Consider the following 15,984-nt stretch of genomic DNA (forward strand, 5'->3'; position numbering starts at 1 on the left):
TATTCTGAAACTGTGCCCCCTAATTCAAGATTTCTCCCATGAGGGGAAACATCATCTCTACATTGACCCTGTCAAGCCCCCTCAGAATCTTATACTTTTCAATAAGATCACCCCTCAGTCTTCTAAACTCCAATGCATATAATCCCAACCTGTCAACCTTTCTTCCTCTCACAACCCCTTCATCTCAGGAATCAACCTCAGGAACTTTCTCTGAACTGCCTCCAATGCAAGTATATCCTTCCTTTAACTAAGGAGAAGAAAGCAGTACGCAGAACTCCAGGTGTGGTCTAAACAACTCCCTATCTAGTTGTAGCAGGACGCCCCTACTTGTATATTCCATCCCCCTTGCAATAAAGGCCAACATTCCATTTGCCTTCCTAATTACTTGCTGTATCTGTGTGCCAACTCTTTGTGTATCATGTATAAGGACCCCCAGATCCCTCTGTTTCGCAGCATTTTGTAATCTCCCCATTTAAATAATAATTTGCTGCTTTACTTTTCCTACAAAGAGGACAACCTCACATTTTCCCACGTTATGCTCCATTTGCCAAATCTTTGCCGGCTCACTGAACCTGTCAAAAATTCTTTTGTAGAAAAATAGGTGCAGAAGTAGGCCATTTGGCCCTTCGTGCCTGCACCACCATTCAATAAGATCATGGCTGATCATTTCCTCAGTACCCCTTTCCTGCTTTCTCGCCATACCCCTTGATCTCTTTAGCTGTAAGGGCCATATCTAACTCCCTCTTGAATATATCCAATGAACTGGCATCAACAACACTCTACGGCAGGGAATTGCACAGGTTAACAACTCTGAGTGAAGACGTTTCTCCTCATCTCAGTCCTAAATGGCCTACCCCTTATCCGAAGACGATGTCACCTGGTTCTGGACTTCCCCAACATCGGGAACATTCTTCCCGCATCAAACCTGTCCAGTCCCATCAGAATCTTATACATTTCTATGAGATCCCCCCTCATCCTTCTAAACTCCAGTGAATAAAGGCCCAGTTGATCCAGTCTCTCTTCATAGGTCAGTCCAGCCATCCCTGGAATCAGTCTGGTGAACCTTCGCTGCACTCCCTCAATAGCAAGAACGTACTTCCTCAGATTAGGAGACCAAAACTGAACACAATATTTCAGGTGAGGCCTCACTAAGCCCCTGTACAACTGCAGTAAGACCTCCCTGCTCCTATACTCAAATCCACTAGCTATGAAGGCTAACATATCATTTGCCGCCTTCACCGCCTGCTGTACCTGCATGCCAACTTTCAATGACTGATGAACCATGACACCCAGGTCTCGTTGCACCTCCCCTTTTCCTATTCTGCCGCCATTCAGATAATCTGCCTTCGTGTTTTTGCCCCCAAAATGGATAACCTCACATTTATCCACATTATACTGCATCTGCCATGCATTTGCCCACTCACCTAACCTGTCCAAGTCAGCCTGCAGTCTCTTGGCGTCCTCCTCACAGCTCTCACCGTCATCCAGTTTAGTGTCATCTGCAAACTTAATGTAACATATTACACTCAATTCCTTCATCTAAGTCGTTAATGTATATTGTAAAGAGCTGGGGTCCCAGCACTGAGCCCTGTGACACTCCACTAGTCACTGCCTGCCATTCTGAAAAGGACCCGTTTATCCCGACTCTCTGCTTCCTGTCTGCCAACCAGTTCTCTATCCATGTCAGTACATTACACCCAATACCATGTGCTTTGATTTTGCACACCAATCTCTTGTGCGGGACCTTGTCAAAACCCTTTTGAAAGTCCAAATACACCACATCCACTGGTTCTCCCTTGTCCACTCTGCTAGTTACATCCTCAAAAAATTCCAGAAGATTTGTCAAGCATGATTTCCCTTTCATAAATCCATGCTGACTTGGACCTATCCTGTCACTGCTTTCCAAATGCGCTGCTATTTCATCCTTAATGATTGATTCCAACATTTTCCCCACTACTGATGTCAGGCTAACCGGTCTATAATTACCCGCTTTCTCTCTCCCTCCTTTTTTTAAAAAGTGGTGTTATATTAGCTATCCTCCAGTCCATAGGAACTGATCCAGAGTCGATAGACTGTTGGAAAATGATCACCAATGCATCCAATATTTCTAGGGCCACTTCCTTAAGTACTCTGGGATGCAGACTATCAGGCTCTGGGGATTTATCAGCCTTCAATCACATCAATTTCCCTAACACAATTTTCCGCTTTGTACGGATATCCTTCAGTTCCTTCTTCTCACTGGACCCACTGTCCCCAGTATATTCAGAGGGATATTTGTGTCTTCCTTCGTGAAGACAGAACCGAAGTATTTATTCAATTGTTCTGCCTTTTCTTTGTTCCCCATTATAAATTCACCTGAATCCGACTGCAAGGGACCTATGTTTGTCTTCACTAATCTTTTTCTCTTCACATTTATAGAAGCTTTTGCAGTCAGTTTTTATGTTCCCTGCAAGCTTCCTCTCGTACTTTATTTTCTCCCTCTTAATTAAACCCTTAGTCCTCCTCTGTTGAATTCTAAATTTCTCCCAGTCCTCAGGTTTGTTGCTTTTTCTTGCCAATTTATATGCCTCTTCCTTGGTTTTAACACTATCCTTAATTTCCCTTGTTAGCCACGGTTGAACCACCTTCCCTGTTTTATTTTTACTCCAGACAGGGATGTACAATTGCTGAAGTTCATCCATGTGACCTTTAAATGTTTGCCATTGCCTATCCACCCTCAATCCTTTAAGTATCCTTTGCCAGTCTATTCTAGCCAGTTCACGCCTCATACCGTCGAAGTTACTTTTCCTTAAGTTCAGGACCCTAGTTTCTGAATTAACTGTCACTCTCCATCTTAATAAAGAACTCTACCATATTATGGTCACTCTTCCCCAAGGGGCCTCGCACAACAAGATTGCTAATTAGTCCCTTCTCATTACACATCACCCAGCTTTCTAGTTGGTTCCTTGACATATTGGTTTAGAAAACCATCCCCAATACACTCCAGGAAATCCTCCTCCACCGCATTGCTACCAGTTTGGTTAGTCCAATCAATATGTAGATTAAAGTCGCCCATGATAACTGCTGTACCTTAATTGCACGCATCCCTAATTTCTTGTTTGATGCTGTCCCCAACCTCACCACTACTGTTTGGTGGTCTGTACACAACTCCCACTAGCGTTTTCTGCCCTTTGGTATTCCGCAGCTCCATCCATACCAATTCCACATCATCCTGGCTAATGTCCCTCCTTACTATTGCGTTAATTTCCTCTTTAACCAGCAGCGCCACCCTGGCTCCTTTTCCTCTCTGTCTATCCTTCCTAAATGTTGAATACCCCTGGATGTTGAGGTCCCAGCCTTGGTAACCCTGGAGCCATGTCTCCGTGATGCCAATTGCATCATATCCGTTAACTGCTATCTGCACAGTTAATTCATCCACCTTATTCTGAATACATAAGAACATAAGAATTCGGAATAGGAGTAGGCAATCTAGCCCCTCGAGCCTGCTCCGCCATTCAACAAGATCATGGCTGATCTGGCCGTGGACTCAGCTCCACTTACCCGCCCGCTCCCCATAACCCTTAATTCCCTTATTGGTTAAAAATCTATCTATCTGTGATTTGAATACATTCAATGAGCTAGCCTCAACTGCTTCCCTGGGCAGATAATTCCACAGATTCACAACCCTCTGGGAGAAGAAATTCCTTCTCAACTCGGTTTTAAATTGGCTTCCCCGTATTTTGAGGCTCTGCCCCCTAGTTCGAGTCTCCCCGACCAGTGGAAACAACCTCTCTGTCTCTATCTTGTCTATCCCTTTCATGATTTTAAATGTTTCTATAAGATCACCCCTCAGCCTTCTGAACTCCAACGAGTAAAGACCCAGTCTACTCAATCTATCATCATAAGGTAACCCCCTCATCTCCGGAATCAGCCTAGTGAATCATCTCTGTGCCCCCTCCAAAGCTAATCTATCCTTCCTTAAGTAAGGTGACCAAAACTGCACGCAGTACTCCAGGTGCGGCCTCACCAATACCCTGTACAGTTGCAGCAGGACCTCCCTGCTTTTGTAGTCCATCCCTCTCGCAATGAAGGCCAACATTCCATTCGCCTTCCTGATTACCTGCATCTGCAAACTAGCTTTTTGGGATTCATGCACAAGGAGCCCCAGGTCCCTCTGCACTGCAGCATGTTGTAATTTCTCCCCATTCAAATAATATTCCCTTTTACTGTTTTTTTTCCCCCAAGGTGGATGACCTCACATTTCCCGACATTGTATTCCATCTGCCAAACTTTAGCCCATTCGCTTAACCTATCTAAATCTCTTTGCAGCCTCTCTGTGTCCTCTACACAACCTGCTTTCCCACTAATCTTTGTGTCATCTGCAAATTTTGTTACACTACACTCTGTCCCCTCTTCGAGGTCATCTATGTATATTGTAAACAGTTGTGGTCCCAGCACCGATCCCTGTGGCACACCACTAACCACCGATTTCCAACCCGAAAAGGACCCATTTATCCCGACTCTCTGCTTTCTGTTAGCCAGCCAATTCTCTATCCATGCTAATACATTTCCCCTAACTCTGCGTACCTTTATCTTCTGCAGTAACCTTTTGTGTGGCACCTTATCGAATGCCTTTTGGAAATCCAAATACACCACACCCATCGGTACACCTCTATCCACCATGCTCGTTATATCCTCAAAGAATGCCAGTAAATTAGTTACACATGATTTCCCCTTCATGAATCCATGTTGCGCCTGCTTGATTGCACTATTCCTATCTCGATGTCCCGCTATTTCTTCCTTAATGATAGCTTCAAGCATTTTCCCCACTACAGATGTTAAACTAACCGGCCTATAGTTACCTGCCTTTTGTCTGCTCCCTTTTTTAAACAGAGGCGTTAAATTAGCTGCTTTCCAACCCGATGGTACCTCCCCAGAGTCTCGAGAATTTTGGTAGATTATAACGAATGCATCTGCTATAACTTCCGCCATCTCTTTTAATACCCTGGGATGCATTTCATCAGGACCAGGGGACTTGTTTACCTTGAGATCCATTAGCCTGTCCAGCACTACCCCCCTAGTGATAGTGATTATCTCCAGGTCCTCCCTTCCGACATTCCCGTGACCAGCAATTTTTGGCATGGTTTTTGTGTCTTCCACTGTGAACACCGAAGCAAAATAATTGTTTAAGGTCTCGGCCATTTCCACATTTCCCATTATTAAATCCCCCTTCTCATCTTCTAAGGGACCAACATTTACTTTATATATCGGTACAAGCTTTTACTATCTGTTTTTATGTTTTGCACAAGTTTACTTCCATAATCTATCTTTCCTTTCTTTATTGCTTTCTTAGTCGTTCTTTGCTGTCATTTAAAATTTTCCCAATCTTCTAGTTTCCCACTAACCTTGGCCACCTTATACGCATTTGTTTTTAATTTGATACTCTCCTTTATTTCCTTGGTTATCCACGGCTGGTTATCCCTTCTCTTACCGCCCTTCTTTTTCACTGGAATATATTTTTGTTGAGCACAATGAAAGAGCTCCTTAAAAGTCCTCCACTGTTCCTCAATTGTGCCACCGTTTAGTCTGTGTTTCCAGTCTACTTTAGCCAACTCTGCCCTTATCCCACTGTAGTCCACTTTGTTTAAGCATAGTATGCTCGTTTGAGACACTACTTCCTCACCCTCTATCTGTATTACAAATTCAACCATACTGTGATCACTCATTACGAGAGGATCTTTTACTAGGAGATCGTTTATTATTCCTGTCTCATTACACAGGACCAGATCTAAGATAGCTTGCTCCCTTGTAGGTTCAGTAACATACTGCATTGAGGCACATAGCCTTCAGGCTTGTCTTTTTAACACACTTTGCCCCTTCAGAATTTTGCTGTAATGTGGCCCTTTTTGTTTTTTTGACTTGGGGTTTCTCTGCCTTCCACTTTTACTATTCTCCTATCTATCTTTTGCTTCTGTCTCCATTTTATTTCCCTCTGCCTCCCTGCATAGGTTCCCATCCCCCTGCCATGTTAGTTTAACTCTTCCCCAACAGCACTAGCAAACACTCCCCCGAGGACATTGGTTCCGGTCCTGCCCAGGTGCAGACCTTCCGGTTTGTACTGGTTCCACCGCCCCCAGAACCAGTTCCAATGCCCCAGGAATTTGAATCCCTCCTTCTTGCAGCACTGCTCAAGCCACGTATTCATCTGAGCTATCCTGCGATTCCTACTCTGACTAGCATGTGGCACTGGTAGCAATCCTGAGATTACTGCTTTTGAGGTCCTACTTTTTAAGTTAACTCCTAGCTCCCTAAATTCAGATTGTAGAACCTCATCCCATTTTTTACCTATATGCACCACGGCAACTGGCTGTTCACCCTCCCTTTTCAGAATGTCCTGCACCCGCTCCGAGTCATCCTTGACCCTAGCACCAGGGAGGCAACATACCATCCTGGAGTCTCGGTTGTGGCCGCAGAAACGCCTATCTATTCCCCTTACAATTGAATCCCCTATCACTATAGCTCTCCCACTCTTTTTCCTGTCCTCCTGTGCAGCAGAGCCACCCTCGGTGCCATGAACTTGGCTGCTGCTGCCCTCCCCTGATGAGTCATCCCCCTCAACAGTACCCAAAGCGGTGTATCTGTTTTTCAGGGGGATGACCGCAGGGGGTTCCTGAACTCCCTTCCTTCCACTGCTCTTCCTGTTGGTCACCCATCCCCTATCTGGCTGTGTACCCTTTACCTGCGGTAAGACCAACTCGCTAAACATGCTATTCACGTCATTCTCAGCATCGTGGATGCTCCACAGTGAATCCACCCGCAGCTCCAGTGCTGCCATGTGGTCCGTCAGGAGCTGGAGGCGGATACACTTCCCGCACACGTAGTCGTCAGGGACACCGGAAGCATCCCTGATTTCCCACATGGTACAGGAGGATTATTTGCGGCGTCCTCACAACTTGCTTTCCCACCTATTTTTGTACCATCAGCAAATTTGGCTACATTATTCTCCGTCCCTTCATCCAAGTCATTATTATCGATTGTAAATAGTTGAGGCCCCAGTCCTCATCCCTGTGGTACCCCACTAGTTACAGTTTGCCAACCTGAAAATGACCCATTTATCCTGACTCTCTGTTTCCTGTTCGTTAGCCAATCCTCTATCCATGCTAATATATTACCCTGTGAACTCTTATCTTGTGCAATAACTTTTTCTGTGTCACCTTATCAAATGCTTTCTGGAAATCCAAATACATGACATCTGCTGGTTCCCCTTTATCCACCTTGCTCATTACATCGAGTGAAATGGATTATGTTGCAGGTGGAATTCAGTGTGGACGCATCTCGGGTGATGGCATGTTGGTGCAAGAATTTTACACAATGGATGGGGATCCATTGACAAAAGTGGAAAAGAGGCGCTCTGGGTTGTTGGTTATTGATTGAAAATATCGCTATATCCCTATAGAAACATAGAAATTTACAGCGCAGAAGGCGACCACTTCAGCCCATCGTGTCCGCACCAGCCGACAAAAAGCCCCATGGCAGTTGGTCAGCAGCCCTAAAGGTCACATGTAAACCTATGGACAATGACGGAAAGGCAAAGAGCACCCAGCCCAACCAGTCCGCCTCATACAACTGCGACACCCCTTATACTGCAACATCTACACTCCACCACAACCGGAACCATGTGATCTCCTGGGAGAGGCAAAAAACAGATAAAATCCCAGGCCAATTTAGGGAGAAAAAATCTGGAAAAATTCCTCTCTGTCCCATCCAGGTGATCGAAACTAGTCCAGGAGATCACCCTCTCTGTATTCTATTCCCTACAGTACTTACCATTATATCTGCACTGTCCAACAAAAGGTCATCCAGTCTAATCCCAATTACCAGCTCTAGATCCTTTCAGGGTACAGCACTTTGAGTGCCCATCCAACCATCTCTTAAAAGTGGTGAGGGTTTCTGCATCCACCACTCTTCCAGGCAGCGAGTTCCAGATCCCCACAACCCTCTGCGTAAAGAAGCCCCCCCTCAAATCCCCTCTAAACCTTCCACCAACCACCTTAAAACGATGCCCCCTCATAATAGACCCCTCCACCAATGGAAATAGACCCTTACTATCCACTGTGTCCAGGCCCTCAATACTTTGTACACTTCAATGAGGTCTCTCAACCTCCTGTTCCAATAAGAACAAATCCAGCCTATCCAACCTGTCCTCATAACTAAGATTCTCCATTCCAGGCAGCATCCTAATAAATCTTCTCTGCACTTTCTCTAGTGCAATCACGTCCTTCCTATAATACAGAGTTCAGGACTGGAACATCAGGTCCTTCATTGAAACATCTGTGAACGTATGTGGAAGCAAGTCAGCCTCGTTCGAGGGACCGCCTATGTTGATGATATGGCTACCAGAACAGCATACAGGAATCCAGCTGTGGCCTAACCAAAGTATTATACAATTTAAGCATAACCTCCCTGCTCTTATATTCTATGCCTCGGCCAATAAAGGCAAGCATTCCGTATGCCTTTTTAACCACCCTATCCACCTGGCCTGCTACTCCAAGGTCCCTTTGTTCATCTACACTATTAAGTGACCTACCGCTTAATGTGTATATCCCTTCCTTATTAGTCCTCCCAAAGTGCATCACCTCACACTTCTCTGAATTAAATTCCATTTGCCATTGCTCTGCCCACCTGACCAGTAGATTGATATCCTCCTGCAGCCCATGACTTTCCTCTTCATCAACCACACAGCCAATTTTAGTGTTGTCTGCAAACTTCTTAATCATACTCCCTATATTCAAATCTAAATCGTTAATATATACCACAAAAAGCAAGGGACCCAGTACTGAGCCCTGTGGAAACCCACTGGAAACATCCTTCCAGTCACACAAACATCCATCAATCATTATCCTTTGCTTTCTACCTCCAAGCCAATTTTGGATCCAACTTGCCACTTTGCCCTGGATCCCATGATCTTTAACCTTCATGACCAGTCTACCATTTGGGACCTTATCAAAAGCCTTGATAAAGTCCATATATACTACCATCGTTCGCACTACCCTCATCGACCCTCTTGGTTACCTCCTCAAAAAATTCAATCGGGTTAGTCAAACACGATCCTCCCTTAACAAATCCATGCTGACTGTCCCTAATTAATCCTTGCCTTTCCAAATGTAGATTTATCCTGTCTTTCAGGATTATTTCCAATAATTTTCCCACCAGTGAGGTTAGGCTGACAGGCCTGTAATTACTCGGCCTATCTTTCTCCCTTCTTAAACAAAGGTACTACATTAGCAGTCCTCCAATCCTCCAGCACCATGCCCAGATCCAAAGAGGACTGGAAAATGATGGTCAAGGCCTCTGCTATTTCCTCTTTTACTTTGCTCAACAGCCTGGGATGCATTTCATCCGGGCCTGGGGACTTATCTACTTTCAAAGCTGCTAAACCCCTTAATACTTCCTCTCACTATTTATTTCATCCAGAATATCACACACCTCCTCGATAGCAGTATCTGCATTACTCCTTTCCTTTGTGAAAACAGATGCGAAGTATTCGTTACTAACCCTACCAACATCTTCCGCCACCACACAAAGATTACCTTCATGGTCTCTAATAGGCCCTACCCTCTTACTCTTAATATATTTATAGAACATCTTAGGGTTTTCCTTAATTTCTCATGCTCTCTTTTAGCATTCCTAATATCCTTTTTAATTTTGCTTAACTTTCTATATTCCTCTAAAGATTCTATAGCATTTAGCCGTTGGTATATGACAAGCATCTAGGGAACTCTAGAATTATATTTTCCAGCCTTTTTCTTTAAGGGCACATGTTTGGCCTGAGCCTTCCGGATCTCCTCCTTGAATGCCTCCCACTGTCCCGACACTGATTTACCCACAAATAGCTGTTTCCAGTCCACTATGTCCTAATCACTCCTTAACTTAGCAAAATTAGCTTTTCCCCAATTCGGAACTTTTATTCCAGGCCTATCCTTATTCTTATCCATAAACCAACTTGAATCTGACTAAATTATGGTCACTGGCACCCAAGTGCTCTCCCACTAATACCCCTTCAACCTGCCCAGCTTCATTCCCCAAAACTAAATCCAAGACCGCCCCCTCTCGTGTTGGGCTAGCTACATACTGACTAAAAAAAGTTCCCTTGAATGCATTTCAAGAATTCCGCACTCACTATACCCTTCACACTAAATTTGTCCCAATCTATATTTGGATAGTTAAAATCCCCTACTATTACTACCCTATGGTTTTTGGACTTCACAGCAATTTTCCTACATATTTGCTCCTCTATCTCCCTCCCACTGTTTGGAGGTCTATAATACACGGCCAGCACTGTGATCGCCCCTTTTTTATTTTTCAATTTGACCCATATGGCTTCATTTGATGATCCCTCTAACATATCATCCCTCCTCACTGCTGTAATAGTTTCTTTAATCAGTACTGCAACCCCCCCCACCCCCCACCTTTTTACCCCCCTCTCTATCTTGTCTAAAAATCCTGTAGCCAAGAATATTGATCTGCCAAACCTGCCCCTCTTTCAGCCATGTTTCTGTAATGGCTATAATGTCATACTCTCAAGTGTCTACCTGTGCTCTTAAAGTATATACCTATCAGCACAGGAAGACCTCCTTGCTTACTACATACTCTAAGCCCTGTTTCCTCTGTTTTACAGATTCGCTTTCTAGATTCTTGCTATCCAATTTCTGCTTTTCTTCCTTTCCTTTTGAATTCGTTCTCGGGTTCCCATCCCCCTGCCAAGCTAGCTTAAACTATTCCCAACAGCACTAGCAAAACTCCCCCCGAGGATATTTGGTCCTGGTGCTGGTACGGTGTAACCCGTCCGGTTTGTACATGTCCTATCTCCCCCAGAAGCGGTCCCAATGCTTCAACAATTTAAAACCCTCCCTCCTACACCAACTTTCCAGCCACGTGTTCATCCTCTCTCTCCTATTCTTATACTCATTAGCACGTGGCACCGGAGTTTACTACCTTTGAGGTCCTGCCCTTTAATTTTCTTCCTAGCTCCCTAAATTCTTCCTGTTGGACCTCATCCCTCATTTTACCGATGTCATTGGTCCCGATATGGACCACGACCTCTAGCTGTTTACCCTTTCTTCCCCCCCCCCCCCCCCCCCAACCAGGATGGTTCTGTGACATCCTTGACCCTGGCACCAGGGAGGCACAAAACCATTCGGGAGTCACGTCTACTGCCGCAGAAACGCCTGTCTGTTCCCCTAACTATAGAATCCCCTATCACTAGGGCTCTTTTGTTCTTCATCCCTCCCCCTGTGCAGCTGAGCCACCCATGGTGTCTTGGAATTGGCTCTGGCTGTACTCCCCAGAGGCACCATCGTCCTTACCGATACTCAGAAGTGATTATCGGTTTGAAAGCGAGATGGACTCACGGGGACTCCTGCGCTACCTGCCTAGTACACTACTATGTCTGGTGGTCACCCACTTCCCCTCTACCTGCACGCCTTTAAGCTGCGGGATGACCACCTCCTGAAATGTGCTATCCATGTAGCTCTCAGCCTTGTGGATGCACTGTATTGACTCCACCCACTGCTCCAGCTCCAAAACGTGAAGCTGGAGACACCTCCTGTACACAGGGTTGTCTAGGCTGCGCGAAGCGTCCAGGACTTCCCACATGCCGCAGGATGTGCACTCCATGGGGCTGAGCTGCACTGTATTCCCTCTAGTTAGCCTTATCTAGTTTAAAGTCTACTTAAAAAGGAATAGAGAAAAGAGAGCAGAAGAACATAAGAATTAGGAACAGGAGTAGACCATCTAGCCCCTCGAGCCTGCTCCGCCATTCAACAAGATCATGGCTGATCTGGCCGTGGACTCAGCTCCACTTACCCGCCCACTCCCCATAACCCTTAATTCCCTTATTGGTTAAAATCTATCTATCTGTGATTTGAATACATTCAATGAGCTAGCCTCAACTGCTTCCTTGGGCAGAGAATTCCACAGATTCACAACCCTCTGGGAGAAGAAATTCCTTCTCAATTCGGTTTTAAATTGGCTCCCCCATATTTTGAAACTGTGCCCCCTTGTTCTAGTCTCCCCGACCAGTGGAAACAACCTCTCTGTCTCTATCTTGTCTATCCCTTTCATTATTTTAAATGTTTCTATAAGATCACCCCTCATCCTTCTGAACTCCAACGAGTAAAGACCCAGTCTACTCAATCTATCATCATAAGGTAACCCCCCCCATCTCCGGAATCAACCTAGTGAATCGTCTCTGTACCCCCTCCAAAGCCAGTATATCCTTCCTTAAGAAAGGTGACCAAAACTGCACGCAGTACTCCAGGTGCGGCCTCACCAATACCCTATACAGTTGCAGAAGGACCTCCCTGCTTTTGTACTCCATCCCTCTCACAATGAAGGCCAACATTCCATTTGCCTTCCTGATTACCTGCTGCACCTGCAAACTAACATTTTGGGATTCATGCACAAGGACCCCCAGGTCCCTCTGCACCGCAGCATGTTGTAATTTCTCCCCATTCAAATAAGATTCCCTTTTACTGTTTTTTTTTCCAAGGTGGATGACCTCACATTTTCCGACATTGTATTCCATCTGCCAAACCTTAGCCCATTCGCTTAACCTATCTAAATCTCTTTGCAGCTCCACTGTGTCCTCTATACAACCCGCTTTCCCACTAATCTTTGTGTCATCTGCAAATTTTGTTACACTACACTCTGTCCCCTCTTCCAGGTCATCTACATATATTGTAAACAGTTGTGGTCCCAGCACCGATCCTTGTGGCACACCACTAACCACCGATTTCCAACCCGAAAAGGACCCATTTATCCCGACTCTCTGCTTTCTGTTCGCCAGCCAATTCTTGATTCATGCTAATACATTTCCTCTGACTCCGCGTACCTTTATCTTCTGCAGTAACCTTTTGTGTGGCACCTTATTGAATGCCTTTTGGAAATCCAAATACACCACATTCATCGGTACACCTCTATCCACCATGCTCGTTATATCCTCAAAGAATTCCAGTAAATTAGTTAAACATGATTTCCATGCTGCGTCTGCTTGATTGCACTATTCCTATCTAGATGTCCTGCTATTTCTTCTTTAATGATAGCTTCAAGCATTTTCCCCACTACAGATGTTAAACTAACCGGCCTATAGTTACCTGCCTTTTGTCTGCCCCCTTTTTTAAACAGAGGTGTTACATTAGCTGCTTTCCAATCCGATGGCACCTCCCCAGAGTCCAGAGAATTTTGGTGGATTATAACGAATGCATCTGCTATAACTTCCGCCATCTCTTTTAATACCCTGGGATGCATTTCATCAGGACCAGGGGACTTGTCTACTTTGAGTCCCATTCGCCTGTCCAGTACTACCCTCTCGTGATAGTGATTATCTCCAGGTCCTCCCTTCCCACATTCCCGTGACCAGCAATTTTTGGCATGGTTTTTGTGTCTTCCACTGTGAAAACCGAAGCAAGATAATTGTTTAAGGTCTCAGCCATTTCCACATTTCCCATTATTAAATCCCCCTTCTCATCTTCTAAGAGACCAACATTTACTTTAGTCACTCTTTTCCGTTTTATATATCTGTAAAAGCTTTTACAATCTGTTTTTATGTTTTGTGCAAGTTTACTTCCATAATCTATCTTTCCTTTCTTTATTGCTTTCTTAGTTGTTCTTTGCTGTCGTTTAAAATTTTCCCAATCTTCTAGTTTCCCACTAACCTTGGCCACCTTATACGCATTTGTTTTTAATTTGATACCCTCCTTTATTTCCTTGGTTATTCACGGCTGGTTATCCCTTCTCTTACCGCCCTTCTTTTTCACTGGAATATATTTTTGTTGAGCACAATGAAAGAGCTCCTTAAAAGTCCTCCACTGTTCCTCAATTGTGCCACCGTTTAGTCTGTGTTTCCAGTCTACTTTAGCCAACTCTGCCCTCATCCCACTGTAGTCCCCTTTGTTTAAGCATAGTGTACTCGTTTGAAACACTACTTCCGCACCCTCAATCTGTATTACAAATTCAACCATACTGTGATCACTCATTCCGAGAGGATCTTTTACTAGGAGATCGTTTATTATTCCTGTCTCATTACACAGGACCAGATCTAAGATAGCTTGCTCCCTTGTAGGTTCTGTAACATACTGTTCTAAGAAACAATCCCGTATGCATTCTATGAATTCCTCCTCAAGGCTACCCCATGCGATTTGATTTGACCAATCGATATGTAGATTAAAATCCCCCATGATTACTGCCATTCCTTTTTCACATGCCTCCATTATTCCCTTGATTATTGTCCGCCCCACCATGAAGTTATTATTTGGGGGCCTATAAACTACGCCCACCAATAACTTTTTCCCCTTGCTATCTCTAATCTCCACCCACAATGATTCAACATTTTGTTCATTAGAGCCAATATCATCTCTCACAACTGCCCTGATATCATCCTTTATTAACAGAGCTACCCCACCTCCTTTTCCCTTCTTGTCTATCTTTTCGAATTATCAGATACCCCTGTATGTTTAATTCCCAGTCTTGGCCCCCCTGCAACCACGTTTCTGTAATGGCCACCAAATCATACCCATTCGTAATGATTTGTGCCGTCAACTCATTTACTTTATTTCGAATGCTGCGTGCGTTTAGGTAGAGTGTTTTAATACTAGTTTTTGAACCATGATTTTAAGTTTTGACCCCTCCTGCAACCCCTTTATATTCATACATATTGTCCCTTCCTATCACCTTGTGGTTTACACTTACCCCAGTGCTACTCTGCTCTGTTGCCTCCTGCCTTTTGCATTCTTTCTTGGGGTCCTGTTCATCTGAGCTCTAACTAGCTCAGAGCCCTCTCCTGGGTTCCGAATACTCCTCGCATTGAGGCACCGAGCTTTCAGGCTTTCCTTTTTATTACACTTTGACCCTTTAGAATTTTGCTATATAGTGGCCCTTTTTGTTTTTTGCCTTGGGTTTTTCTGCCCTCCACATTTACTCATCTCCTTTCTGTCTTTTGCTTGTGTCTCCATTTTGTTTCCCTCTGTCTCCCTGCATTGGTTCCCATCCCCCTGCCATATTAGTTTAACTCCTCTCCAACAGCACTAGCAAACACTCTCCCTCGGACATTGGTTCCGGTCCTGCCCAGGTGCAGACCGTCCGGTTTATACTGGTCCCGCCTCCCCCAGAACCGGTTCCAATGCCCCAGGAATTTGAATCCCTCCCTGCTGCACCACTGCTCAAGCCACGTATTCATCTGAGCTATCCTGCGATTCCTACTCTGACTAGCTTGTGGCATTGATAGCAATCCCGAGATTACTACTTTTGAGGTCCTACTTTTTAATTTAGCTCCTAGCTCCTTAAATTCGTCTCGTAGGACCTCATCCCTTTTTTTACCTTACCAACTCACCTCACTGACCTCTGTGGCCTCCCGAATTCACTGACCTCTGTGGCTTCCCGACTTCTCGGCCTCCGAACTCCCGACCCGTCGACCTCACAGGGCCTACCGACTCGCCGACCTCCCGACTCAGTCTGGACGGTTGAAAGAATTGCAAACTTGCCTTCCACTGATCTCAGTATGCACGTTCCTGCTTCCAATCCAGCCAAGGTACAGGATTGCCCAGAAGGCTGGGGCTGGACGCGGATGTGTGTGGGAGAAAGAGTGATCGTGTGGCGGTAGCTTGGGGAGGTGGGTATGGCCATCACAAGGTAGATCTTCTGCCTCCTAGTAGTTTGCTCAATAGGACCATTTAGGTGAGAGTCTAGGTGAGGGGATTACATAGGATGCACAGCACAGAAACAGGCCATTTGGCCCAACTAGTCCATGCCGGCATTTATGCTCCACTTAAGTCTCTACCCGTCTTTCCTCATCTAAATCTATCAGCATAATCCTATATTCCCTTCTCCCTCATATGCTTGTCCACCCTCCCCTTAGCTGCATCTATACTATTCGCTTCAACCACTCCCTGTGGTAGCGAGTTCCACATTCTCACCACTCTCTAGGTAAAGAAGTTTCTTCTGAATTCC

General features: G+C 45.0%; 1 protein-coding gene across 1 annotated transcript in view; it reads left to right on the forward strand.

Moving 5' to 3' along the window:
• The window catches only part of twsg1a (twisted gastrulation BMP signaling modulator 1a), a 93,954-nt gene that overhangs the window by 52,277 nt on the left and 25,693 nt on the right, over positions 1 to 15,984 (forward strand). The gene's annotated exons all lie outside the window — the stretch shown is intronic.

This window comes from Pristiophorus japonicus, chromosome 1 (genome assembly GCF_044704955.1).
Source record: "Pristiophorus japonicus isolate sPriJap1 chromosome 1, sPriJap1.hap1, whole genome shotgun sequence".
Classification (NCBI taxonomy): Eukaryota; Metazoa; Chordata; class Chondrichthyes; family Pristiophoridae; genus Pristiophorus; species Pristiophorus japonicus.